This window comes from Plectropomus leopardus, chromosome 13 (assembly GCF_008729295.1).
Source record: "Plectropomus leopardus isolate mb chromosome 13, YSFRI_Pleo_2.0, whole genome shotgun sequence".
In the NCBI taxonomy this organism is placed as follows: domain Eukaryota; kingdom Metazoa; phylum Chordata; class Actinopteri; order Perciformes; family Serranidae; genus Plectropomus; species Plectropomus leopardus.
Window position 1 is genome coordinate 30376810 of NC_056475.1, and position 27995 is coordinate 30404804.

General features: G+C 37.6%; 1 protein-coding gene across 1 annotated transcript in view; it reads right to left on the reverse strand.

Annotated features, from left to right (window-relative positions):
* pknox2 (pbx/knotted 1 homeobox 2) overlaps positions 1 to 23704 on the reverse strand; it is a 166091-nt gene extending 142387 nt beyond the window's left edge. Inside the window, exon 1 of the mRNA XM_042499643.1 lies at positions 23641 to 23704. The gene's annotated coding sequence lies outside the window, so the exon portion shown is untranslated. The remainder of the gene's footprint in view (positions 1 to 23640) is intronic.
* Between the last annotated feature and the right edge of the window lie 4291 nt (positions 23705 to 27995).

A 27995-nucleotide genomic window follows, 5' to 3' on the forward strand; every position in this document is an offset into this window, starting at 1 on the left:
TCATTGAATTTGCACAATGATGCACCAGCAAAATGAGCTGTTTTCTAAATTTTCTTTTTTTTTCTTGATTTTAACAGATCTGCCTTGTGTAAACATATTAATCCTTTGAAACCTGGAGCAACCTGGAGCATCACTTTTCTTATACTGCTTTTATGCCTTTCACAAGCAATTCAAACCTTTAAACCCTGAACAAATATCTTTCTTTCAAAAACATGGGAGAAAAGGCAATGAGAGACTTGGTAAGAAATATTCCAGAAATTGCAAGAAATTAGTAGATTTAAAAAATATATATCTTAGACAGTTGGATTTATATAATTATTATCATTACTGACATAATAACAGAATTAAAATTGTGGTACATAATTATTATTTTAATTTTTAAGCATGTTTTTCAAGTCTTGTTTGCCTTGTTTCTTTGTTGTTGTTTTTTTTTTGTTTTTTTTTTTACTTTTCTTGTTTTTCTTGGTTTTGTTTTTTAAATAATCATTTAATTTAAAGGGTTAAAATCTCAAAATTTACCAAAATGATGACACATTGGACAAAATTTTAATTACTTCAAAATACTGAAAAAATGGGGAAAATTGATTCACTTCACTATCACAATTCTTTTTTTCTTTTCTTTTTTAATGTTTTATTCCTGAATTGATTTTATATAAAGCAAGCCCTTAGTCAATTAGCTCGATGCTAATACATAATGGAAATTACAGTTAACTCGCTAACAGAATTTAGCATCACGATGATATTATCTTAACAGTTGATCCATTTTACCTCACATGCAACTAAAACTACACCTGTGCTCATACTTACAGGCATGTACCTTCTATGCTCTGTAGAAAACAAACTTATAGCCACTGACTTCCCATTAGAACTCAACCTGTGACTCTTCTTCAACTCTCCAACAACCAGCTACAGCAAGCTCAAAGGGTCAAAAGTCATACTTAAAATTCTTAATAGGTGTAAAAACACTTCTACTACTTAGAGGATTTTTCTATTTTGGCCTAATATTGTATCTATTATTTTCTTATGACACTTACTGAATGAACAACAACAGCTAAATGTGGCAGTTTACTTCAAAAATGATTTTATTTGCCACTTTTATATGCAGTATAGCAATTATCCTGCTAAAATAAACCTCAGAAAGACTGACTAATGTGATGTGCATTGTTTTTGGAAATATGACTCATGATATACAACCTCTATAGGTGAACTTTTTCCAATGGTCTCGTGTTGAAAAGCAAACAAATATCATAATGATTTTTAATATCAAACTGCAATACAACACAGCCATACTGTACAGCAAAACAAACTCACATGCAAACAAATGCATACACGTCATGTGCACTCAAACTTAATGCACAATCATGTGTCAACACTGCTGTATGGTATGAGTTAAACAGCAGGTAAAGAGACACAGTAGTCATGTCATACAGACAAAAACTGAAGCATGTCTTCACACATTACACCAGCTGTCTTGACTGTCAAATCTAACACAGAGGAGACACTGCCCAAACATCCCATGTTGAATCCATACTTGTTACTCTGAAGGTCAAAGCATGTTATACAAAGCCATCTGAGTGTTATGCCATATCCACCACAGGTAGCAGTTCAGCGAAGTGTTTAGATCTGTCATTAATCAAATGAATAATTTGTTATTTTTCCAGTGCAAATGCACTTCAAGTGACCTCAGATATCTCAGAAATTATCCCTTCATTATCAAGAAAATGGCACATGAATCTACCTAATATAAACTGATGTGCATTGATAGTGAGTGAAATTGATTATCCCTTTTGTTATGGCCTCCATAATGTAACAGTGAAATTATAGCGCATAGTGGAAGGGACAATATAAATATGTTTATTTTGTACTTTTCTGTACTCAACACAGATTGGATTCACTTTTGCACCATCATCCTACAGCAGACTACAATTAAGAGGTCAATGAGACAGTCTAACCACTCAAAATCATTATACTGTATTGACTGTGAGATATTATGTGATCCTAATGTAGCTTACAAAACCATCAGCAAACTCTCAGATTTATGAGGAAAACATGCCAGCTTACTTTACTTCAGAAAAGGAGATAACTTTATGGCCCCAAACAGGAAACAGGAAGTTGTTCTTTAACTGACAATTAGGGATTTTGCTTATTGCAATACATTGCCCTACACTATTTTATTAGTATATATATATATATATATTGTATCATTTTTTAAATCTTTATTTTAAGCAGAAGAGCATGAAATGTATTAAGTGCAAAATAAAAAGTGTGTCCATGACATGCACACTGCTCTCTATTGACAATTCCACTATGCAATGCATTGCCTTTTACAGATGCTAAAAGAACAGTGTGCCAGTCAACACCTCTGTGATGACTCAAAAGAACAATTATTCATGTACTTGTCAAAAATCTTGATGTACTGCTCTCCAAAGTCAGGCTGTTCCTATGTATTCCTACAAAAATTAATGCGCCCAAATTTGTACATATCCCCAGGTATTTTGAAAGGCTGTAATCACGTGACCAAAGCAGGAGTTAAGAACCCGTCTGAGCAATCTTCTAAGGAGGCAGTTTCTGGATGTGGATGGGTCACAGAAATCAAGACTTTCCCCTCAGACACCTGTTTGGAACTGTGTAAATTTGAGAAACCTTTGAGTCATTTTAAGATACGTTCCTAACGTGTCTCTTTCCTGAACCTAACCACAGTGACTTTACGTTAACTACGTTACTGTACGTGCTGTGAGGCAATCTTTGGCTGCTATGGGGTGCTAATTTATAGGATATCCAACACATTCTCATTCAAAGTCATCGCATACCGCTGCTTTATCAGCTGACATTTGTGTCTACATATTACACTCCAGGTATCCTCCTGCGTCTGCTGTTGACCTTCTATGATGCTGCAACAAATGCCAGGATATCAACAAAAGCACATGGTTAGCATTGGGCAACAAAGGCACAGGTGCTTATGTTTATAAAAAACATCTTGATATGGACTCTACATTCACAGTGAAGCGACCACCAGCGTCCTGAGTAAAAGTCTGGGTTTTGCTGGACCCATCTACCGCTCCATGGGCGTATCCTACTGCTACACCAAGTGCTGTTTGGCTGACCAGTGGCATATCATAACACCACAAAAGGTCCTGACCAGCCACTGACAACGCCCAGAAGCGTATAATGCCATGAAATTGTGGTGGAAATTTTAGTCAGACAGTAAGATAGAGAGATATACAGTACATAGAGATAGATATTTATTTATATTATCATTTAATTGTATCTGAGGCTTTGGCAATATTGTTTTACAAACATCCATGCCATTAAAGCAAATTGAATTGAAGTTGACTTGAAATTGATAGAGATATAGAAATATAGAGACATAAATAGAGATAAAGAGACATAGATAGAGATGTAGAGACATAGGTAGCGATGTACAGATGTAGTGATAGAGAGACAGAGAGACAGAGACAGAGACAGATAGATCGATAGATAGATCGATAGATAGATCGATAGATCGATAGATAGATAGACATTATATTGGGCGTAGTAATACATGAACTGGGAGTGACTTCAATCACAGTTCAGTTTCTGTCATAAACATACGAAAGCTTCAATGGAAGCAGCATCATTCTCTCTGTGACATGATTTTAAACATACACCTTAAACCAATTATTTGAACTGTACTCATTATTTATGTTGTGTTCACATGCAATCCTGCAGACAGTTCATGGCAAACTGCTTATCATTTTACTGGCTGAGGGCAGGACGGTAACTTAAGCTAAGGCCAGCAGAGAATACAGGGGATTGGAATAGTAGACGTCATTGCAGTTATAACTATATCAGGAGCATTCTGGACAATTACTTGACATTGCTAGAATAATTACATAAAATAAAAAAGAAAAAATAATTTATTTTCTTTATTTATTATATTTTTGTAAATAATATGACACTGCAGGGTACTGTCATGTGTGTTTCATTTACTGTCTTGCCATTCAGCCTGACTGGATGTTTGTTCCTGCGCTGTTTCTAAAGCCGTCTGCCTGATGAGAATGCAGCTTTATATACAGGTAACTCTTATGTATAATGTAATTATATTTTTCGTGGTGAATTTGAACACTCTTTCACTGTCTGGGCATGAAACAGACAGGACAGGCAGGGAAGACACAAACACAATGGACTTGGCAGAGACGACTGAGGCAGAACTCGGAATTCCCCATCAGCGTCTGAAGTGAGCTAACCTTGCTTTGCTTTTTTTTCCTTCTGACTCTTCCCTCCTGGTGAAAATCCAAAGGAAGAAAGTTAACCATTTCACGGACATGCTGCATGTCTGCTTCAATTGCTTGTTCAGTGTGCACATAATAAAGCAAGCCACCCCTATGGACTGAGCCTACACAATGCACTGACGGTCAGGTATATCTCCAGTCTCTCCTATGCATTTCAACACATAAGAGATGCATCACTTGTTTCACAGCCCCCTTTAGCTCCATATCCGGGTACTTAAATACAAAGTACTTTCTTTCCATTTCCCAGCATGGAAAATAGTGTCTTTAAATTTAAGGTGCTCTGCCATCTGTATTAAATGTCTATGGCGGTTTATAAATACCACTGACCACGGGGGGAAAGAGGGAAAGCAGTGTGTCGCTTCACTGAGACGGAGAAAGATTCACACAAACACATGGCGACAAAAACTCAGACAGCACATCTCAATCAATTTCTCTCTCCTCGTTCTCTGTCCCTCCTCGTACACACACTCACACAAACACACACACACACACACACACACACACTCACACAAACACAAACACACACACACACACACACACACACACACACACACACACAAACACAAACACAAACACACACACACACAGACTCACACACACACATAAATAGGTCCGTTTTGAAGTAGGCGTCAAGTCATTCCTCATCTCTTGCCATGGCACGTCTCACCTTCATAGTCCGACTGACCACGCTCTCCAAGCCACTACTCTCAGAGAAGCATCTCCCCGCCTCCGTTTTGACCTTTATCCATTAAAGAAGTTCACCAAGTTTTTGGGGAGATTTGGATTTTTGTAAAGTTGAGCTTAAAGAGATGAAAACATAAAAACAAACAAAGAAAAGGGTTTTTCTGTTGTTTAACCCTTTAGAACCTTGATCGAGTTTTGTTGTACTGTCTTCAGATGTCTTTCACAAACATTTAAAATAATTTACACACTAAAATTAGTGTTTATTTAAATGGAGTCTGGTGGGTTACCCTTTGAAACCTGGATGGACATCAGTTTTCTTGTGCTGCATTCATACACCTTTCACAATTAGTTTAACCTTTGAACCCTTAGCAAATTGGTTTAATTTCTTTCAAAAACATGGGGGGGAAAAGGGTAGTCGAATTGCAGAAAAATGTAAAAGGTAACAAGAAAATGGCCTGGAAGTTGGCTGAGAGAGAGAGAGAAAATCATTTGAAAGCCATAAAATAACTAGGAAAAAATAAATAAATATAAATTAATTAAAATTATTATTACACAGGCTTATTTAAAATGAGGTTACACAGAAAATCTATATTTATTATTAATATTTTTATTCATAATTTTTATTCTATTTTATTGTAGCACTTTTGCAGTCATTTCCTGTTTTTGTTATTTTACTTTTTGGGGCTAATTTTCATCTTGTAACTTTTGACTGAAGTACTTTCTCATTTTTGGGTAACTCCTTGTTAAGTTGCTCACTGCCTTTCCTTGTTTTTTAAAGAAATCAAGACATTTTTCACAGCTTTTGAAGGGTTAAACAGAATTGATCTGACTCTGTAACAAAAAGGTCTATCTCTGTAGGGGTCATTTCCAACAATCTGAGCCTGTCAGTGGCAAAAACAAACACTTTGAATGGATTTAAAGTGATAGTGTCTAATTGTCCCATGTGATTACACAGAGCCGTCTTTGCTGCTCCTGGCTGTAGTTCTGTCACCCAATACTGGACCAACTTCAAAAACTGTTATTCCCAAAAACAAAAACATGGGAAAAAAGTGAACAAGTTGAAAATTATTAAAGATACCTTTTAAATTGTAATTCAAGAGGAGGAAACTGAATGTGATTTAAAATTTCACGATAGAAAAATTCACAGAGTGTCAGACACCTGTCTCAGAGTGTAGATATGCTTCTATTTTATCCAACTGTAACAATTTACACAGTGCGAGACACAAGATACCTCAGACCCTACTTGCCTTTTTTGCACTCTCAGTCCATTTCTTTTGCTCACAAAATTAAGCATAATCTCCACAGACAGCTGTTCAAACCACACACACACACACACAACACATATCTCCTGCTGTGTGTATGTTGTGAGCATATTAACTGCATGTGAAATGGTAAAGGCCTTCACTAGGGGTATATTTCTCTGCTTTTCAGTGGAGCGTTTGAGCCGTCTACTGAGGTCACAGATGATTTCACACAGACGATCAGTTGACCGACTCGCCAGTCCCCCCAAAAAAACTTTTCCTTTGAAGCTAAACAAACAAATCTGACCCGCAATCAGCACTATCACGTTACTAACTCCCATTTACACCACACTGACACTGCAGCAATGCCAGAGCGGTGCCAGCAGGGAGACGGGCACAGACATACCACAGGGGTAGTGAGACCTTGACCGGAGGAGAGTGGCCGCGGGGAGGGACAGTTGGAAAGCTTTCTCTCTCCTCGCCACATAGCAGCAGACGTGACGCTGTACTGCCTCCAAGCTGCCTTATTTACCAGCACACTGACAGCTGTTTCCAACTCACTTTTAGCAGCCAGCCCTCATCATTCTTTGGAGATGAACCTTTATGAAGTTACACAGGGAGTTGGAGGTGTGTGTCAGTACATTGGTCTTTTTTTTCTCTTTTTTTTTAAATCTTTTATTCAATATTTTTGAGTCTGTGATAATTAAAGTTGTCTAAACTCCGTTAGTATTCCTCGGAGATCCTCCGTCACCTCTGTGGCAGCAAACTTTTGTATTTGGAAGAACCTCAGTGGGGTTTTGATCATTTCCACATCCTATTGTTATTTTTATTTAGAGATTGTGTGGGTTATGCGACTAACTAGGGTATCTATGGAGACTTGGTGGGAAGAATAATGTGGCCTTGCTTTGTCATGCTGTGTCTGCCAGGCACAGAGATGTAACGAAAATCTTTGCAGTTAAAGCTGTTTACCTTTCAATCAACACAAAAAAAGATGAAAACTTTGTACCAAGGATGTCTTCTGAGGTAATTATGTGCCATTAATTGATAATAGCAGGAACCACATAGAATTTAATTGTATAATCTCTGACAACCATCTTTTTTTAAATAATGGCTGTCATCACATTCTGAATATGAATTTCTTCTGCCTTTTTTCCCCCTCAACAACTCACTGAATAAAAAAAAAGCCATCTCTGCTGAAAATAGCTCATTATGTTTGTGTTTTACAGGCTTTTGGCACAGGTTAGTGAAAGGTGTCACTGCCAAAAATGCTGCAGGGCCAAAAAACTGCAACTGAAACATTTGGCGTCAAAGAAGTTGTTCTTGTTATTTAGTGGTGGGAAAAAAAGACTCTGAGATGCTGCTTTGCAATATGACCAAAAATGTTTTTTGTACATTTATAATCTGAGAGGCTGATTTGTGGAGAAACGTTTAAGCCATTACAATAAGTTAGGTTCGCTAATCATTTTGTGTGGCTGCAAGTTTTCTTAAATGTACAACTTATTAAGGCCTTTTAAATGAAGCTGTGGACATGGAGATCATTAACTCTATATCACTGCTGGTTCACATTTTCCCATATATTCTTTATACACATGACTTTTCACTGGTGTTTAATACACTGTGAAAATTAGACTTTAATTGGGTGGTAAAATTTGAAGTTATTGCATTTTCAAAAACCTCCATTACTTTATAGGCAGTTCAGATTAACTCCAGGCAAAGCATCACAACTGGACTTGGTCCTGATTGGCTCCCCTCATTAAATAACTCCTGAAATGTTTCCAAGCAGGATAGTGTAAACTGGAAAAGCATCCTGCAGCAGGTTTACCTCATTTGAATTGAAAGAACTGCTGTTGTTGGTCAATAAGAGTCGTATTAGGACAGATCTCCCTTTACCACAGTGGAAGTTGTTTAAAGCAACCTTTGAATGACCTTTATGTATTTGTAAAACCCACTAAAATAAACATTTTTCTTCTTATTGTACATTTACATAATAATATTAAACCTTTTGCAAAATTTGATGGCAACCTGTAATTACCTTATTACCTATGGCAGTGATACTCAACTTATGGCCTACAGGCCAAATCTGGGCCCCAATATGGTGCTGGGTGGCCCCTCCAATCATTACATCGCAATAAAAATAAGGTGATTCACACTGGGAATTACATAAGGCGCCAGAGTGCATAAAACAGCATCAAAATATAGCTTGTTTAACAAAAAAGTGCCAGTGGACGTCCTAGCAAAACCCCTAATGTCCTAAAATCCCAGAAATGTCCAAAAATCCTATGTCCTGAAATATTAGAAATGTGCTAAAATCCTTGAAATGTCCTAAAATCCTAGCAATGTTCCAAAGTCTTACAAAAGTGCTAAAATCTTGGAAATGCCCTAAAATTCTAGAAATGTTTTAAAATCATTGACACATCCTTAAGAACTAGAAACATCCTTAAATCCTAAAAAAAATTCTAAAATCCTTAACGTCCCTAAAATCCTAAAATCACCCTACAGTCCTAGAATGTCCTAAAATCCTACAGATGCCCTGAAATCCCAGAAATGTCCTAAAATCCAACTGTCCTCCAGTCATTTTGCAAAAGTGGCCCCCAAGCAAAGCAAAATGGGTATACCTGATCTACACTGGCTCCCAACTGGTCCAGCCAGAGGGTTCAGATCTCTCAGTTCTTAGTTCTTAGTTCAAGTTCCACACATTTAATAAATTGCCACAAATTCAATTTCATTTCACAAAATCTAAACACCACACAAGAAGAAACAGAAACAGCACTTCAAAAAAAAAAAAGCTCTGTACCTGAAATTCACTGTTAGTTCAAAATAAAATGTTTTTTTTTTAACCAACTGTTCATGAGCCACATGCAGTCTATTCAGAATGGAACTGCGACCCACTTTTGGACCCCGATGCACCAGTTGGAAACAACAGCCCTATAGTATATACTAATATGTAAAAAATAGAAATTTACAGGAAAACTCAACACATCAGCACGATCAAAAGCTGCTTACTTATGACTGAAAGCTCGACTGAAGTGATGCACATCTGTCATTTGGATTGTCGGGGATCTATGCAGCAGACAGCTGCCAAAGTCAAACAGCATATTGGTCTGTCTTTCACAATAGTCTCTCTTGTTACGTCTTCTGCATATGAACTACTGTCTGCGCCAGACGTCCAATCCAAAGTAAAATACATTACAAGGTACATTACTTTAAGTAAACAGACGTGCAAACCAAACACACACACACACACACACACACACACACACACACAAACACTACATATTACATTTAAAAGAATATTATTTCTTAACACAACAGTCACTAAATTTCTTAAGATATTCCATTCCTTCCACATTTCTCACTTTTCAGGAATGTCTTGAACAATACAATCTTTGAGAGAGCAAAGCTCTTATCGTGGCACATATCCTAACATGCTAATTACCCCACACACAGTTTGAGTTCATTTATTATGCATGAAATAATCTAATATGATGACTGTGATAATTATGCGCACATAGATAAGATAAAAGAGTAGTAACCAATTATGGTGCGGGAGTTGGGAAAAGTAATTATTCTTTGTAGTGGAAAGAAGTCTCGGTTTGGAAAAAAAGGGGGTTCAGTCTACTTTTTTTTCCATTCAGTTCACAGCACTGCAATTAACATGTGGAATCATGTCTGCACTCCCTGATAATGTTGAAGGAATATTTTCTTGATTACACTAACTCAGATATGTGTTATTGTTGTAAGCATTTGAGGATGTATAGACTTTTTTACTGAGTGAGAAAATATTTTAAAAATAAAGGCTGCTGAGGAATTGCTTTCTGCATCAATTCATTTACAGCTATGTGTCTGTTATGATAATTGTGCATGCACACTCCCTGAGACTCTTCACACACTCCAGAAATCTGACATGTTTACATTACGACTTGAAAGGCAACATGACTGGATGCCGTGGGTCTCGTCAGCGGCAGCAAATCAGAAAGGACACTGAAGCGAAGGAGTGGTGCTCAGAGTCTCGCGCTCGCAAATCAGACGCGTGTTGTAGAGTCATTAAATATTACCACTTCTAAAATCAGAGCTGGTGTGCGGTTAGCCCGCACCACTGTACAAACATACTTAACACAGCACAGCTTTCTTTGACAAATTGTGCGCCTGCTGCCGCAAATCACAGGAAACAGAGACTCCACAGTAATTTGATTTTTCTGGGACTGTTTTGGCTTGAATGATGTTGTAAATCAAACTTTTACGTGATGGAATGTGGCAGCCTGGAAACAGAGTTTGACAGGGCTTAATATGTCGGCATGCACTTTGCTCAGAGTGAAGGAAAGAAATATTTCACGGCTGCTCTTGGATACTTTGGATACACTGTAAAATCTGACATTTGATTCTACTTAAAAGAATGTCAGAAACCGATTGCCTAAAAATATAAGTATTATTTACTGATTTTCACTTTATATCGAATTGTTAAGTTTACACTGTAACAAATTGTTGTAAAAATACAGCAAAATTCTTAAAGTAATGAATGGGTTTTTTTTCTTAAATTTGCAGTAAAACACTGTAAATCTTTAAATTCTACTGAATAATACTGCAAGTTTATGGGAAAAGTTGTTTTAGTGAAATTGCTGCAAAAATACTGCCAAGTTTTAAGGATAATATACAGCTTTTCCAAAAAACAGTAAATCACTGTAAAGCTTGATGCTTTTTGGAGCCAGTATTACACTGTAAGCACACAGACCGTCATGTTCTATTGTAGAACTTTGTAATAAATTTAATGGTTGTATAATATTTACACAATATACAGTATTGACACTGTAAAATAACAGTAGAATCCTGGAAACTAAATGAGTCATATTTACTGAATACTGTGAAGTATTCTGCTGGTTACAGAACAAGTCAGTCATATTTGTATTTTCTTAAATATATTAACAAAAAGGGAACTCTTTGTGATGATCAAGTGAAGTCAGACTAACTCTTTTGCTGAAGTAACAGGTAACAGGTAATTTCACTTGTCATTTTTAAGTTGCACCAACTTCACAAAATTAAGTAAATGCAGCTAAACTTCAAGTAAACTTTGATACAAAGTAACATAAATTAAGTAATTATATTTTCTTTTTTCAAGGCAATTATTTTTCAAGATTATTTCAAGTAAAACCAACTCGTCAGATTTTACAGTGTAAAATACAAACTGAGCCATTACCACAGCAGACGCAAGAAAGAAAACATAACTAATAAATAGATCAAATGGGGGTTATATAACCCCATATAACAAAACATCCTGATGCATAATTTGTACAATATTAACAGACATTATCAGCAGGAGGATTGTCTTACTGACCTCTAACTATAAGCACATTTATGTGACTCAGGAGTGCACACATCATCTTCACACTCCTCCGGAAACCTCTGTCACCCATTACCCAGTCCAAGTCTCTCTTGGACTGCTGGAGTTGACTCATGATTGCTTGCAGAGTCGCAGCTTCAGGCCAAACATGATACTCTGACACTAGTCAACAAAGCTCAGAGTTGTCCAGAGCACGGCTCTCACAAACAATACCGAGTCGCTTTGAACAGGAATGCCAGATTTTCAAATTCACACCAAACATCAGCTCGGGAACATGTTCTTGGAAGAAATGTCTCACTGTAGGTGTTGATCCTGTTTCAGAAAAGATTATGGCTGAGCGAATGTGAACAAAGAGACTGGACTTGGCGACAGCTCTTGTTGTGCTCTGTAGCTTTAAAGTGGAGGTTAATATCGGCGGCACTCATGTTTCCTTACACTCTCAGCAAAGTCATAATGTTCTGAATGTAATGAAGTGAGGAGAGGAGAGAGCAAGGACGATGAATATACGGCCAAGGCAGCAATTGCTGTTTCATATGGACAGCTGATGTTCGGAATAACCAGTCTACTGTATGATTCTGCATTAATGACTTTCTCATAGACGTGATAATCACATTGGAACTCCATATAGATTACAATCCTTGGCATGATTTAGAATGCAGTGTGTGTCAAATGTGTCTACTATGCTTTTATATAAAAATAATTATTTGTTATTTATAAAGGACAACATTATGTCAACCATGTTTTTTTCTAGGGAACAAAGTGCTACATTATTTTACTACAAAACAGAGGGGGTGTATGGTACACCTCAAACCAGAGCTCACGTGTGGTTCATTTTAGGCAGTAGAAGCACTTAAGTTAGTTACTTTATTAACTAAATGTTAATAAAGTACAAGTGTATTGTGCTTCAAGCGGCTTTTTTATGAGCAGTGACAACACTGAGATAGCTGATATTGTGAGTCTGTCTCTGTGTTGCACTATGGCAAAATGTGGTCCTGCAGACAACTATTGGAGCAGGAACTACCACAGAAAGTGATTTTGAGTACTATGCCAGGTGTTTATATGTCTGTCTGTCTGTGGACAGATTTTGTTACTGCGACAGCACATCAAGATGCAGGAATAAATTTTATCTTTCGAGATCACAATAGCCTTTTTTACACAGAGATCACACTATAGGGCTGCTGCTAAGTCCCTTCTTTATGCTTCCTTTGCATATTTACACAGAACCAAATGACAGCAGCATCACTCCACTCCATTTTGTGATTTTAAATAGCGTCTGCCGTTTTGTGGAACCAAAAGACGCATGGCATGTAAAACAATGGCGTCCGCCTTTCATGCAGCATATAACGTATGCATAACGCTCTCTTAATAATAACTGGGGTATAATGTCATCCTCGGACGGTAAGGAGCTCCCGAATTTTGCCGCTGCTCTTTTTCAATTGCTAACAACTGCCTTTTAAATCTCCCGCCGTGTGGTCACTAACAAAATACTTAATCAAAATGTCACACCTACCCGCCCATGATCATGTCTTTCTAGCTTTATGTTTTACACAGACCTCATTTCGGGGCTGTTACTACTCCCGGTCTCGGTACAGATGCGAAACAAGTTCGTCCCCCTTTTGGCAATCGTTATATACAAAACGGCAAGCTGGCACAAAACCTTAAGAAGAGGCAGTGTAAAAGCATATAATGAAGGCAAAGTTCACATATGGGTGCAGTCCAAGCAAGAGAGGGGGCAGGAAGTAAGAAATGGGGCATTGGCCTTCTAAATTTACGTCACTGGCGCAAATTCTTTTTAAATGGCGTATAAATGCATTGCGGCTGGCATGGTCCCAAGATAGTCTCTAGTTCAATATGCAGCAAACACCATCACCTTTTAAGTGCTCATCAATAATTATGCTTTTTATTGTGTTTATAAGTGTATATTGTAGGAGAACTAATTAAATACATTGTCAGCATTTTGCAGAGACATTCTGTTACAACATACTTGGCAGATATGTCCATTAAAACACTGCCTTATTATGTTGTTGGGGAAAAGTAATTAGGGTGGCATTGCATTTCTCTCAAAACGTATTTGCTGCTGCAAATTAGTTCTATACAGAATACAAACATCATTCCTGGGAAAGTCCTCCAACCCTTACAGCCACATAGGTCAAATGTTTCTTCCCTTTAGTACAGCCGACAGGGGCTTTTCCTACACCAGTATCCCTACTATTGGACAACAGAATAGCTAAACTTTACAGGTTGCAGTTTTTAACACGTAGTTAATGGTAAAAAAGCAGTCGAAGTTGCACCAAAACTACATTGTTAGGTGGGGAAAAAAGTTCATGGTCTGGCTTAAATTAAGTAGGTTTGTTACTAAGGTAACTTAAAATGACATCCCACAAGACAAGTGTTTGGAAACTACATTATGTTGTTCAAATAACTTAACATTGACTTTTGGTTTCACATGGGACACAACCACCAGTCTCCTGGATGAAAGTCCAATACAACCTCATCCCAAGTTGTCACATATCTCCACTTTGTCAGTGGACTTCCGCATCTTCATATATCCTCCTGTGTCTGCTGTTGATGTCAGGAATGCAGCAACCAACAAGACATCAACAAAAGCACATGGTTAGGATTAGGCCACAAAGGCACAGGTCGTTAGATTTTGGCAACAGAAGCAGATGGTTAGGTTGAAGAAAAAAATATCATTGTTTGGCTCGACATTCATATGGGAAGCAAACACCACACTCCCAGGTGAAAGTCCAGGGCTCAAAATGAAAGTTCTGGGTTTGTTGGACCCATCCACTGCCCCTCCTGGCCGCCCTATGGGGACCCTCATGCTCCTGAAATTATGCCATTACCGGCAGTATTTCGACCTTATGCTGTCCAGCAGTGTATCATATGGCCACAACAGGTTCCATCAAGCTGACTGGCACTGTATAACACCACCGGGAAAGGTGGCTTTGGCTAGAAAGTCCTGTGTCTCAGTCCATCCATCTATGTGGACATTGTCACTCTTGATACTTGGTCACCTGACTTACTGCAAAAAACTAAACATGGGTTATGATTTCTGCTGGTGAAAAAAAGCTTTGTGCTTTTATTTTGTAAAACAGTCTCAGCAGACAGAGCTGCTGTGTCTGGTTATGATACAATGTGCATTTTGTTATTTTTTTATTGTGCCATATTTATAAAATGTGACTCATTATGTAGCATGAACAGCACTTTAAGTTAAAAGCTACTGGCTAAACTCCATGGAAACATGAGACTTTGTAATACAGTGTCAGAAGCATTTAGATCCTTTGGGCACGGATATGAAGTGAGATAAATCCAGCAGCACCAAGGCATCCGGGATGCCAAAAGCCTTAATGAAAGATTACACAAGAATGAGACAGTGTAGTCCTCTTTTAATATTTTAAGAGCCAAAAGTCTTCTAAAACACCATAAAAGAGGCAGCCTTCCCATGGAAAATGAAATGCACTTTGACTGAAGCCTGTGCCGTCATAAAATCATGGCACTTTTATAGCAGAGGACAGAACTACATAAAGGAAGTCATTTGCAGCTAATAAGAGTGATCACTAAAATGCATTAGTGCAGATTATTCTGTCCTTGCCACTGTACAGAGCTTTTACCAAAGTCTGTTGTTAAGCTGCTGTTTCACCCGAGAGCCTGCACACTAACAAGTGTTTCATCAGGCATCTGCAAAGACCACTTGGAGATTAACAGCAAGGTATACAAATGGATTTGAAGAGAAAGCTGTTTCAGTTAAAGCCTAATGTCAAAATAAGGAGCAGCTATAGGCTGAGTGAAAATATTGTCCTTCAGATCAATTGTGTCCTGGAGTGCAATAGGCTGAAACATTCAGATGAGATGTGAGTGGCAGAAAGAGCAATACACTTGAATAATATCTTTGGAGAGGATTCTGAAAAATGGAACCGTGCTCCAGTAAATAGCCTTTTGGAGGTCACAACTTTAGCATTGTTGCATTTCCATTCAAAGTGCAGCAGACTTCAACGGGCTGCTCTGCCAATAATCAAAGTAGGATGATTTCAAAAGGCCAGCCACCACCATTTCAAAGAGGCAAAATTTTCATCTCTGTAGCACACTTTTCACATGTGACTTGGCCAATAAAAATAATAATTATAAATAAAAAAACTACTTCAGACGGCTGTCAGAGATACACTTTACCATAGTAATACAAGTTAGATTAGTGTTCACAAAAGTAGCTTCTGTTTATGTGCACTTTGTGGTGTTGTCCTGATACTGGAATTTTCTAAATTCAACACAATATCTTGAAAAATATCTATTTAACACCATTTAGGCAAAATTGATATTGAGGGCATATGAATAAAATTTTTAAAGCAGCAATGTGTAGAATTTAGTGACATCTAGCGGTGAGCACTTCGACCACAACCAGCTGAAACTCTCATGTGCCAGGTATACATTCCCAGTTAGGATTCCCTGAGTTTCAGAGGTTTTTACCACGTGCACTTATTAACCACAGAGGGTCTCTTCCTGTCCAAAATGTGTCCAAAAGTGACTTAAATGGCTAAAAGCGATGAATAAAGCAGTTTCACATTAAAAATGTATGTTTTTGTCACACTGTTCAGCTCGTTGTGGAAGGGTTGCTAACTTCGGTGGTCAGCATGCCAATGTGATTGGGTCTATCTGGAGCCAATGTTTGTTTAGTCCATTTGGACCCACTCCAGGCCCCCAGGAAGCGCACTGGGCTTTGAAGGCAATATTCAAAGTGGCCAAAGAGAATTTCAACTTCCGGGTCCATCACATGACGCTATTGAGCCCAAAAAAACTTTTTCCAACAGACTTAGATGGTGAAAGAAACTTCTGTCTTTTTTGAGTGTATAAACTCCAGTACTGTGAGTTACTTAAGTTTGTGCAAATTTTTACCCTGAAAATATCTATTTAATACCATTTAGGATTTTTTTTTATTGGAAACCTGTCTTCTGACTCATTGAGGAGGAACAAGCACTGCACTGCTGACAAAAGCTGGAACTAAACCTGCAGTATGAAATGGCTGAATTTTAAGTAAAAAAAGAAGCATAAAACAATAGCAATTCAGCTGAAGATGTCAAACTGCAAACTTACATTCGCACTTGGAAAGAGAAAGCCAATGCAACATTTATGGTCCATATTGCGTGAAGACATTAATGCATGGTATAAGTCAGAGCTGCCTAGAAAACCAGCATTGACAACATTTCAGTCAGAACCAAGTTTTAAAGAGTATTACACTGGGGGAGATTTTCAATAGTAGTGACACCATTTTGGCCCATGCATTTATTCATTTTCAAGAGAAGCACAAATATGCAGCCCCACAGTGCTTGGTGGGATTTTCTCTGCTATGATCTGCTGTTGAATTCAAATCAAATATTTTGAACCTCACCCAGCTCAGCTGTTACCAGGACTCTCAAATATAATAAATTCAGGATTTACTGGCAGGCTTCATATTTCTCTGTGTGAAGCTCTACTCATTTATTAGGATTATCTACATTCCACCAGAGATAAGAACCAAAGGCACAATGAGGTTCAGAGTCTTGTTAGAGGTCTTTAAATGCAGAATATATAATAAGCTGTTGCTAATTTGATTTTGTGCTTGATCCTTGAATAATAACCACTGATGTCTAAAAATAATATGTTTTAATTGTTTTTACTGCAAAAATAATGACATCAAAAGCAATTTATACAAACACTATGAATACTGAAGATATTAAAGTGAGGAAACAGCCTACTTCTTACAAATCTTTGAAATTTCACCCACAGTAAACACTCTGTATGCAGTATGTGTGCATCCTGCTGGTGACAGACCTAAGTCGTATTGGAGTCCTCCTTTCTATGCCATGACTTCGACTTAGTTTATGGAATGTGTCCCTGCTGGGTTTTCATTTCCTCTGTCTGAAAAAAGGAATGCAATCAGAGTACTGATGCTAAAATCATTACCTAATGACTAAAGCCTTTGTATGACTTCTTCCATGCTGTGGCCTTCACTGTTCAAGCACACATCACATAAAACTGCGCAGAGAGGAGCATTTCGGGAAGTTTGTTTGGCTGTCTGCAGGCTCGACTGATTCAGATGAGGTCAGCCTGATCAACCACTGAATCACACACTAAAGACTACTGTAGACTCCTTTAAAGAATATCTATATTTCAGCAGAGTAGGTTTTGATGAACAAAGCCATATTTGGACAATGTTACATGTTGTGTAGTAAAGCAATATAAGATGTGATTTGTCCCAAATTATACGTACTTTTACAATAATACATGCTCATTAATCGTTTAACACCTGGAGTGGCATCAGTTTTCTTGTGCTGCGGTCAGATCCCTTTCACAAGTTAGTAAACCTCTGAAACCTGAAGAAATGGTCCAGTTTCATTTAAAAACAGAGGAAAAGGGCAATGAGCAACTTGGAATGCAATAAGCTGACAATTAGCTAAGAGTTATTATCTGATATTGTAAAGAAAAAACAAAAAAAACTACAAAGAAATGTCCAGACTCTCTCTTTCGTAAGGTTATTTTAGTTATTTATTTATTTACATATTTATTTATTTATTTAAAACTTCTTGCCATTTTTTTCAGCCAGTTCATGTTAAGTTGCTCATTGCCCTCTCCCCATTTCCAAGGGCTAAGAAAGCACTGAAATTAACGACAATGGGCCTCATGCAAGAAACTATTTTGCTCTTCTCTTCGGCAAGTGAAAATTTTCCGAGTTGTCAAGAGTACTCAAAACATCTCATTTTCACAGCCCACAAATTGTTGACCAACACACAAAAATGTATTTATTTTATTTCATTAAATTTATATATTAAATTAAATTAATTAATTAAATTTATATTTAATTTTATATTTAATCTATTTTTAAGTATTTATAATGACTGGATTATTAAATTTCAAGGCTAAAGAAATACTGCATCAATCCCAATTACTGTAATTTCAGTTACTGTGCATCCCTCTACTGACCAGAGCTCGAATGTAACTAAGTACATTTACTCAGGTAATGTACATAAGTACAAATTTGAGGAACTTTTATGTTACTAAAGTATTTTTCATCTCATTTTCACCTCTACTACACTCACTTTAGAGGGAAATATTGTTCTTTTTACTCCACTACTATTATTCAATAATTTACTAGCTCCTTTACAAATCAAAAATGTTGTGCACAAACCATATGAAAAACTAGCTGAAACAATTGGTCAGTTACCTGGAAAATGAATGGAAACTATTTTCATAATTGAGTCACTGAGTCATTTTTCATGCAAAAATATTTAGTTAATTTTAGTTAAAATATTAGTTATTTCAATTATTTTGATTCATTAAATTTATTCACATTTTTCTGCACTGGGTACTTTTACTTTTAATATTTCAATAATATTTCAATACATACCCCTGATTGTACCTCCATATTTAACTTAAGTTACATTTTCAATCTAGGGCTTTTGCAAGAAACTGAGTATTTTTCCGGTGTGCATTAATACTGTTACTTAGGTAAGGATCTGAATACATCTTTCAGCACTGCTGCTCACACTGCAAATGTTTTGTTAAGCTAGGTTATTGGTTTTTCTTCAACACCAGTACTGACACTCTGGAAAATCACTTACTCTGTATAAAAGAGTACATCAGTTTGACTATTGCAGAAGTTCTTCTTTTTACAGCCTTTTTTGGTGTCATGTCTTCAGTCTTGACCAAGTGCCAAAGGCTTTGCACACAGCACAAAACCTGCCCTTATGTAGTGTTTAGGGGGTGTTAACTATGCTAGCTGACTAATGATCAGGTGGCATTCATCATCAAGCACACCTGGTCAGAAGAGATTTGGATGGTTGAGAACATTTTCTGCATCTGGAGTTGACTTCCCATTTTTTCTCTTAACAGAAAATTAATAGAAAATATTTAAGAGAATGTTGCTGCATGAGGCATTATTGTTTAGTGAAGCAATACAAGATGTGATTTGTCTCAATTTGAAAGCTCATTAAGAAGGCACTGATATGGCCGTTTCAATAGAGAAAAACCACATTAGATATTGATAGACATGACAAAAAATGATAATGAAACTAAATTGTTATGATCTTTTTTTTTTTTTTTACTCTTTTCAAGTTGTTAGGGGTTAAAGTTTTTGTTTGATCTGTTTGAAACTTCAGACATTTATTTTTATTGTTTAACTGGTCTGTCAGTTAAAATGCTACACACAATAACTTTCTGACTTAGGTCCTATACTGCATGTATTTTCATGACATCTCTATGTCCTTCCAGAAACAACGCTTCGTGATGTTGACAGTGCGGAGGATCATTAAATTTGCCTGCTGCTCCTCTTGGAGCATAAATCAAGCCAATCCATCTCTCTCCGACCCCGCTCCCTGGTGGCTTACTTAGAGCCATGCCAACGCAGCACTGGCTGCGGAATGAGCAAGGGTAAGCATGCAAGGGCTGTCCTTAAGCCGAGCTGTCTGACGGTATAAACAGGCCTCTTGTCTCCTCCTGAGAGCAATAGGGATCAAGCGGGCTTAGTGGGCATGACCTGTGAGGGCCCAGACATGGCCAAAACATGCTACACAACACAATTGTCTTAAGGATTGCTGCTCTATTGAACATGAAAAAACTAGCCTACATCACATTGCCCACGGGCCCGGAACAGGACCTAGATGCACTCCACTGAGGATACCCAGCAGACTAAAACCTTATGAATAATTCTGAACATCCTCCCTCTTTTTCCTGCCTGATTTAAGAGAGCGAGGCCCTCAAAAACAAATTAGACAACTCACAATCTGATTGGAATCTTGCAACGTAAGGCCTATTAGCCTTACAAGACATTAAAAAAATCTATTCTTCTCAGAAATGATGTATTGGTTGCTTTGGCATCACGCAGGGTGGAATTAGAGGGAAAAAGGCAAAGGAAATGACAAGACATTTGCTCGTGGTTTAATTTCCTCAATTGCTTTATGGCCATACATAAATGCTTAAATTGGTTTGTAACATATGCTCTCCTCGCTCTGTTTACTTCCTTCATTTAGTGTGACTGAATCACTTTATTAGTGATTATCCCCTCAAAAGCTGCAGGAATGCACAGCATCACACCTCATCATGTAATTTACCCATATAGTAGAAATGGGAATATGCAAATACTGTGAGAGTATTTTGCAACACCAAATATGCCCCGGGGCTGCTTGTCCAATGACACAAATCATCAATTAAGATCTCAGCAGGGTTTGGGGATAAACTAAATTGGCATTATCCCTTTCTGAAAATATGTAGAACCGTGTGGGGTACATCATAACAAAGAACAAACATCACTGAGGGTGATTAGTAGTGATGCGTTTCAACTCATGTGTTTGAGCATGTGTGTGTGTGTGTGTGTGTGTGTGTGTGTGCGTGTGTGCTGTCAGAATTCGTTCCCAGCTGAATCATCCACTTTGAGACACTGACAAAGGTACACAATCATTTGAATAATGTAAAAGGTAACAGACCCTCTTTTGGTCTTTCAGCAGCGATTCACAGCAACAACAACGGTGTCTTTCAAAGCATTTACTTTCACAGGGGGTGCGAGTTGAGCTCCTCATGGGATTTTCATGCTCAGCACTCTGCACCTGCCGAATGTGTTTGACGGAGGAAGCTAAAGTGGTCTAAATCGCCATTGTGATTTCTCAGGGAAGCAGATGATTAGTAAACAAATGGTTCAGGCATATTTAATTAAGCTAATGTAGTCCCAGAGCTCAGACTATAGTCTTTGCTGTGAGGGGCCTTTACTTTGCAATATAAAGTTGTAACGTTTTAACCAGATGACAACAAAGAAACTGGTAAGTACACTGTTAATATTTCTAGGATTTTACGGGATGTAATTAATTTTTCATAAGAAAATACTGTAAAAATGATAAACCGATACAGATACAGATATGCCGTGACTATTTTAAGGATTCTACAGGATTTAACTGTAATATATTAATATAAATTACTGTACAAATGATACAGCGATACAGATATGGAGACGCAGTGATCATTTCCAGGGGTTTATAGGATGTGACTGTAAAATTTAATATAAAATACTGCAAAATTGATACAGATACAGAGATGCTGTGATTATTACCAGGGTTTTACAGGATGTAACTGTAATATTTTAATGTAAATCACTGTAAAATGATACATTGATAGAGATTTGGAGATGATGTGATTATTTCCAGGGTTTAAAAGACTGTAAATAATATCTTAATATAAATTACTGTAAAAATGTGGAGAAATACAGATATGGAGATGCTGTGATTATTCCCAGAGTTTTATAGGATGTAACTGAAATATTTTAAATCAAAATACTATAAAAATGAAACAGATACAAGATGCTGTGGTTATTAAATTCAGGATTTTACAATATGTAACTGTAATATTTCACAAAAATTACTATTGAATGGTGCAGCTCATTACTGCAAAAGCAATGCAACTAGCAGCCAGTTATTTACTGTAAATGTAAAAACATTTTATAGTGTAAAACTGGATTTATATATCCTAAATTTATTTGCATTTATTTGCATTGAGCACCATCTTTTTTTTTTTTATTTAGACGTGTTTGCCAAATCTGTGTAATGTGATATTTGAGGGGCAGAGGTCAAAGCTGAGAGCGACTGAACAGACGAGTCGACTTTCGCTCTCAAAACTAACAAAAATTAGCCTGTGAATCTGTGCCTTTTGAATTGCACGATCCAAATCAAATCCAACAGTGGCCCTGGTATTCGAGACAAGCTGTCTGAGAGACAGCGTCAAATCACACTGACGGCATTTCACGCCAGTCAAACGTCTCCTATATGAATGAAAGAGTCATTCGAGCAATTGTGGAATAAACTAGTCAGAAAGTGGTGAGTGGCGCACAAAGAGGGCCAGTGTTCAGTATGGAGAGGTTTCGCAGGGCAGGGAAGGCTGGGAGTAAACATTAGACCTCACTGAGATGCAGATAGTTTAAGCCTTAGAAACACTTCAATCAGAGATGGATTCAGCAAGAAATGCAAAGAGGGTTAGACTTCCTGTTTGACCTTTTAAAATACACACAGGTGAGGAAAATACATGTTTTTTTTCTGGAATAAATGCATTGTGTAAAAAAAATAATAATATTTTTGTTTTACTTGAAAAAACTACTGTTGCAAGAACGCAAAAAATAAAGACAGATGCCTCTCACAAGTTGGAAAAAAGGGCTAAATTCACAAAGCTATTGCAGTCAGATTTGAAAAACTACATTTCTAAATAAGGTGACATATTCTTCACTTTGACATATGCCTTGGTTATTTGTTTGTTTTTGTTACAAACAAACACACACACACTTACATACACACACAGAGAGACAATACTGTCTATAATAAAAATGTATTATGGAAATAAAACGGCCGAATCAATTTAAAATCTAAAGTTATTTTACACGGAAAATCCTTTTCCGTTTTCCCTTGGCCACCCAAAATAAAAGCATTTTTAACACACCACGCAACTTCAACACCAACAAAATTGCAATGGCAGTCAAAATACGAGATAACACGCTTTTTTGCGCGGTAGAATCACACCGTCACATATTCAGTACAGATATAAATCATCAGAATGCGATGTGGCGCTCCGCTGCTAATTGACAAAGCCGTAGAAATAAAACGCCAGCTTCCTGCAGCTCGTCCTGTCCTCTTGTCACTATTATTGCGATCATTCTCTAAAACTGAAACCTTTTGCACATAAGCATCCTCCGCTAAACACAACCTCCTAGATACTTGCATCACAAACATCACCGACTCATTTTAAAACAAAAAAAAATCCAAACGCAGCATCAAGCAAAAGAAAGAAAAAAAATCCACTGGTCTTTCAGTCCAGCACAAAAATGCATCTCCTCTCCTTTCCCTCTCTCTTTTTTCTCCCCCTCCTCTTCTCCCCCCTCCCTTGGTCTCTCTCTCTCTCCCTCCCTGACTCTCTCTCTCTCTTTCTTTCCCTCCCTCTCTCTCTCCCTCTCTCTCACTCTGGCCTGGCTGCCTGTCTGACTGTATGAATAATGTCCTGCCTTTTGTAATGAAGGAGGGGAGGGGGGGGGGGGAAAGGGGAAAAAAGGACGCTGAAGTGGTAAAGCCCTGCTCCCATGCACTGACATTGAAAATGAATGACAGCTTACCTGCATGCCAATCTTCATCAGACTGACACTGGGCTGACAGCACAGCCTATACTCCTCCACACAGCTGGTGACGTCAGCCATGCCAGGCCCCTCCCACCTCCAGCTCCGCTCCCCGTTTCTCCAACACCGGGCTGCTGATGCCTTCCAGTGTCCATGGGAAATACGGCAATCACGCGTGGGGAAGGGTTGCTTCACGACGTAACCCCTGCAACCACAGAGGAAACACTGCATGAGTGCTGAGGTTGTTTGGGGATACTGCTTCAGAGTAATCAACAAATCACGCTTTGTTCTTCCTGTTGCCTAGAATTAATTTTTTTGTCCCAGTTAGATATCACAAATAAACAAGAAATGTCTCCACTGTTCTATTTAGGCATAAAGACACACAAAAACAACATACCAACATATCACTGCATTTAATATTATAAATCCTAATCACATTCATTTATTTCATTTGCTTTCAGATTTGGTGTGTATCTCCGATGGCAAGAGTGTGGTGCAGGCTGTGAGAGTAAGGAACATAAGTCAACAACCTTCAGTTACTTTAGCCTGCAAGACAGATAACGCATATAATGTTTTGTTAAATTTGTTGTTGATAAATACACCTTACTCATCTTGCAGTTTTCCAAAAATAGCTTACATCAGAGATACTCAAATCTGGCCCCCGATATGGTGCCGGGGGGGCCCCAGAACAATTTTGTAATTCTCATAAAATAAAGTGATTCACACTGGGAATAGTTTTTATATTTCTAGTATACATAAGATATTGTGCATAAAACGGCATCAGAATAGAGCTGGTTTATCAAAAAAGTGCCAGTGAAGGATCCCCCACATCCCTAACAGAGGTCCTAGCTCCTAAAATCATAGAAATGTCCCTTAAATCCTAATATAATCTTAAATCTGAGAAATGTCCTAAAATCCTTGAAAACATTCCAAAATCCTAAAAACATTTTTAAAAAAAATCCTCGAAATATGCCAAAGTCCCATAAATGTTCTAAAATCCTTAACATAAAAATTAAAAATTGTATGAGGCTGCTTTGACTGGCCCCTGGCCCACCACACATTTTGCAAAAGTGGCTCCTGAGCAAAGCAGGTTGGGCAGCCTTGCCAAAGCTCATGCCCTCATTCTGACCTATATGTTACTACTGAATTAGACACCAGAAAAATTGATTCACGACATCCATGTACAGTATGGCTACAAACTCTTTTTAACATTTGTTAATTTATCTAGGTGTCAAATATGCTCTTAATTCAGATATTTTTATCACCTATGACAGGATTCAGAAAATAATGTTCATGGAGGAAATGCACATAAACACCAACAACAGCATTCGTGAATATCTACACTGTTAAAAGAAACTATTTGTTTTCACTTGAATATGTTGATGTCTGGGCTTTGTTAAATTTTAAAGTTAACTGAATTTGAGAAAACGAGTTGAATCATGAAAGCATTACCTGAATTTGTCTTTTCAAATTGATGTAATATTTTTAGGCAGCCAGGACACTAGAGTTTTTTTTAAGTTAAAACAATTCATTTCTTTTTAGAATGTAACTAATTTTGTTATTCTGAATTCTACAATTTTTATTCACAAACAAAAATTATTTAAGTCAGTTCAGCATTTTTTATCATTCCTCCTGTATATATCCCTCCTCAAATGAGTTTATTTTTTAAAAAAAAGAAAAAAAAGCTTTTGGAAATTGTAGGGATTTTTTTCCTGCTTACTCTAATTGAATATACTCATTTTAGCTTGAAGCCCTGTTTATTTAGTTTATTTTTATTTATTTATTTATTTATTCACATCTGTTTATTTATTTATTTTTTGTCATTCCTAATCTTCAAATATAGGCTATATAGGCTCTATCATTCAAATTTTTTATCCTTCATTTTTTTCGAAATTAAAAACCATGAGACTTCACAAAGATAAGATATTTAAGTCATAAATGAACTAACACAATAATCCCTTCCCCTCGTCCCTTCAGGTCCACTTCTCTTATGTTCTCTCTCACATTGCGAGTAACTTTGGACCTTGGATATATCATTAGAATAATAAATAAGGAGGAGGGAAAATAATAACAACCATAGTAAAAAAACACACATTGTGCTCCCTCTTTTGACTGTTGAACCAATAATCTAAATCTATCACATTGTTAGTCTCCCACTAAGTCCTCCATTCTGTTGTTGTTTACATGTGCTGTTATCATTTAGATGGGGTTTTTGTTATTTTATTTTTGTCAATTAAAACCAAAAAATAGTAAGAATACTCCACGCCACACACACTGTGGTGTTCTGGTGTAAATGAGGGTAACTGTTTGCTTTAAGGTTCACTTCTCTCAGTGACTTCATAAGTATCCCAGATCATTAACGAACGCTGCATGCATGGATCTTACGAGGGTCACTTAAAGGCAACATGTCTTCCTCTAGTAAGCTCTCAGAGCACCACTTCGGAGTGGGACTGGAGCGCACGCGCACACGCACACACAGGCACGCGCTGAAACAGCCGCCTTTGAATCGCGGATCTGGCCAGCCCCCTGTCGGTCTGCATTAATAATTACATGCTTCAAAGAGACAGGTGGACTGGTGGGAACCTGAACTACTGCTGCAAATAAGAGAGGGAGATTTCTGTTGAGAGCAGAAATGTCCCTCTATTGAATAGTGGACACCCCCCTGCTGAAAACACACTGCAGACTAAAGTGATTCACAGTGGGATTTTGTTTTGTACTTTGAGTTTACATAAGGTGTCAGAGTGCATCAAACAACATCAAAATAGAGCAAAAAGTGCATGTGGAGGATCCCCCACACCTCCCGACAGAGGTTCTGGCGAAGCCCCTTATGTCCCAAAATCCTAGAAATGTTCTGAAATCCCAGAAACACCCTGAAATCCTAGTCCTCAAATCCAAACATTCAAAGTCCAAAAAATCTGAGAAAGGTCCTTAAATCGTAAAGACGTCCTAAAATCCTAGAGACATCCTAAAATCCTAAAATGACAAATATTGTCAAATTCAAGAAACATGATATTGTCCTAGAAATGTCCTAAAATTCTAGAAACATCCTTAAAATCCTAAAAAAAATGTATTAAAATCCAAGAAACATCCAAAAATCCGAAACGTCCTAAAATCTGAAAAACATCCTAAAATACTATAACTTTTAAACGGAGGCAGTGAAATAACCATTATAACACTCTCTGTCCATTAACAACCAGAAAATTGTTTTGAATAATATGTTTGAAGCAACCAGGTAGAAGCTGCAGAGGCTGTCTGCAGTGACCAGCCACCAGTGAAGCCAGGTACTATGTTAACACCTACGGTGATAACTGGAGCTGGAGCTGTAGTGAGTGTGCCTGGATCAAATGTGCTTTATGCTCCCAGTCATTACTGTCGCTTGTTTAAAATAGCATCTAAAGTTGCATACCAATCCAGACTCAACATGTCTGTGTAGGTTACAGCATCATGCAGGGATACCAAGCCAGTCGCAGCTTCCCCATGCATCTTTCTAGGATTTTAGGGCATTTCTAGGATTTTCGGATGTTTCTCAAATTTTAGTACGTATCTTGGATTTTAGGAAGCATCTCAAATTTTAGGACATTTCTAGGATTTTAGGATGTTCCTTGGAATTTGAGACATTTCTGGATTTAAGCATGTCTCAAGGATTTTAGGACATTTCGAGGATTTTAGTAGGCTTCTCGGATTTTCGGACATTTCCAGGAGTTGGGGACATTTCTAGGATTTTGGGACATTTCAACATATTTAGCATGTTTCTGGAATTTTAGGCCATTTCTAGTATTTGGGGACATTTCTAATATTTTTTTTTATGACTTTTCAAGGATTTTAGGGTGTTTCTAGGAGTTTGGGATGCTTCTATGATTTCAAGGACATTAGGGGCTCAACTAGGACCTCTGTTGGGGGCTGCGGGGGATCCTCTACTGCCACTTTTTTATAAACAAGCTCTATTTTGATGCTGTTTTATGCACTCTGGCACCCTATGTATACCACTATAAAACAACAGTGTAGATTGGGCCCAAGGGCCGTAAATTGAGTATAACTGGTCTAGTGGGTGCATGATGGTCCTACACTGTTTGTTGACTTTAGTTACTGAGTTGTTGGTAGTTATGATGAGGTTGATGATGTGGCTTTTGAATGATGAACTGATCGACCTAATAAGCTACATAATATGTTGATAAAATAGAAAAGGAAAAAAGTTTGGCTCTCTTAATGCAAGCTTCTGCCATGTGCACCATTGGTGTTTTGTTATGAGACTGGATTTTCAGTAACGACGCATATGATTGGCCCAGCTTGCGTTCGTGTATCCAATCAAACTCCAGCTTGCTGTTACCAGGAAGCAAAAGACGCGGTGGAGAACC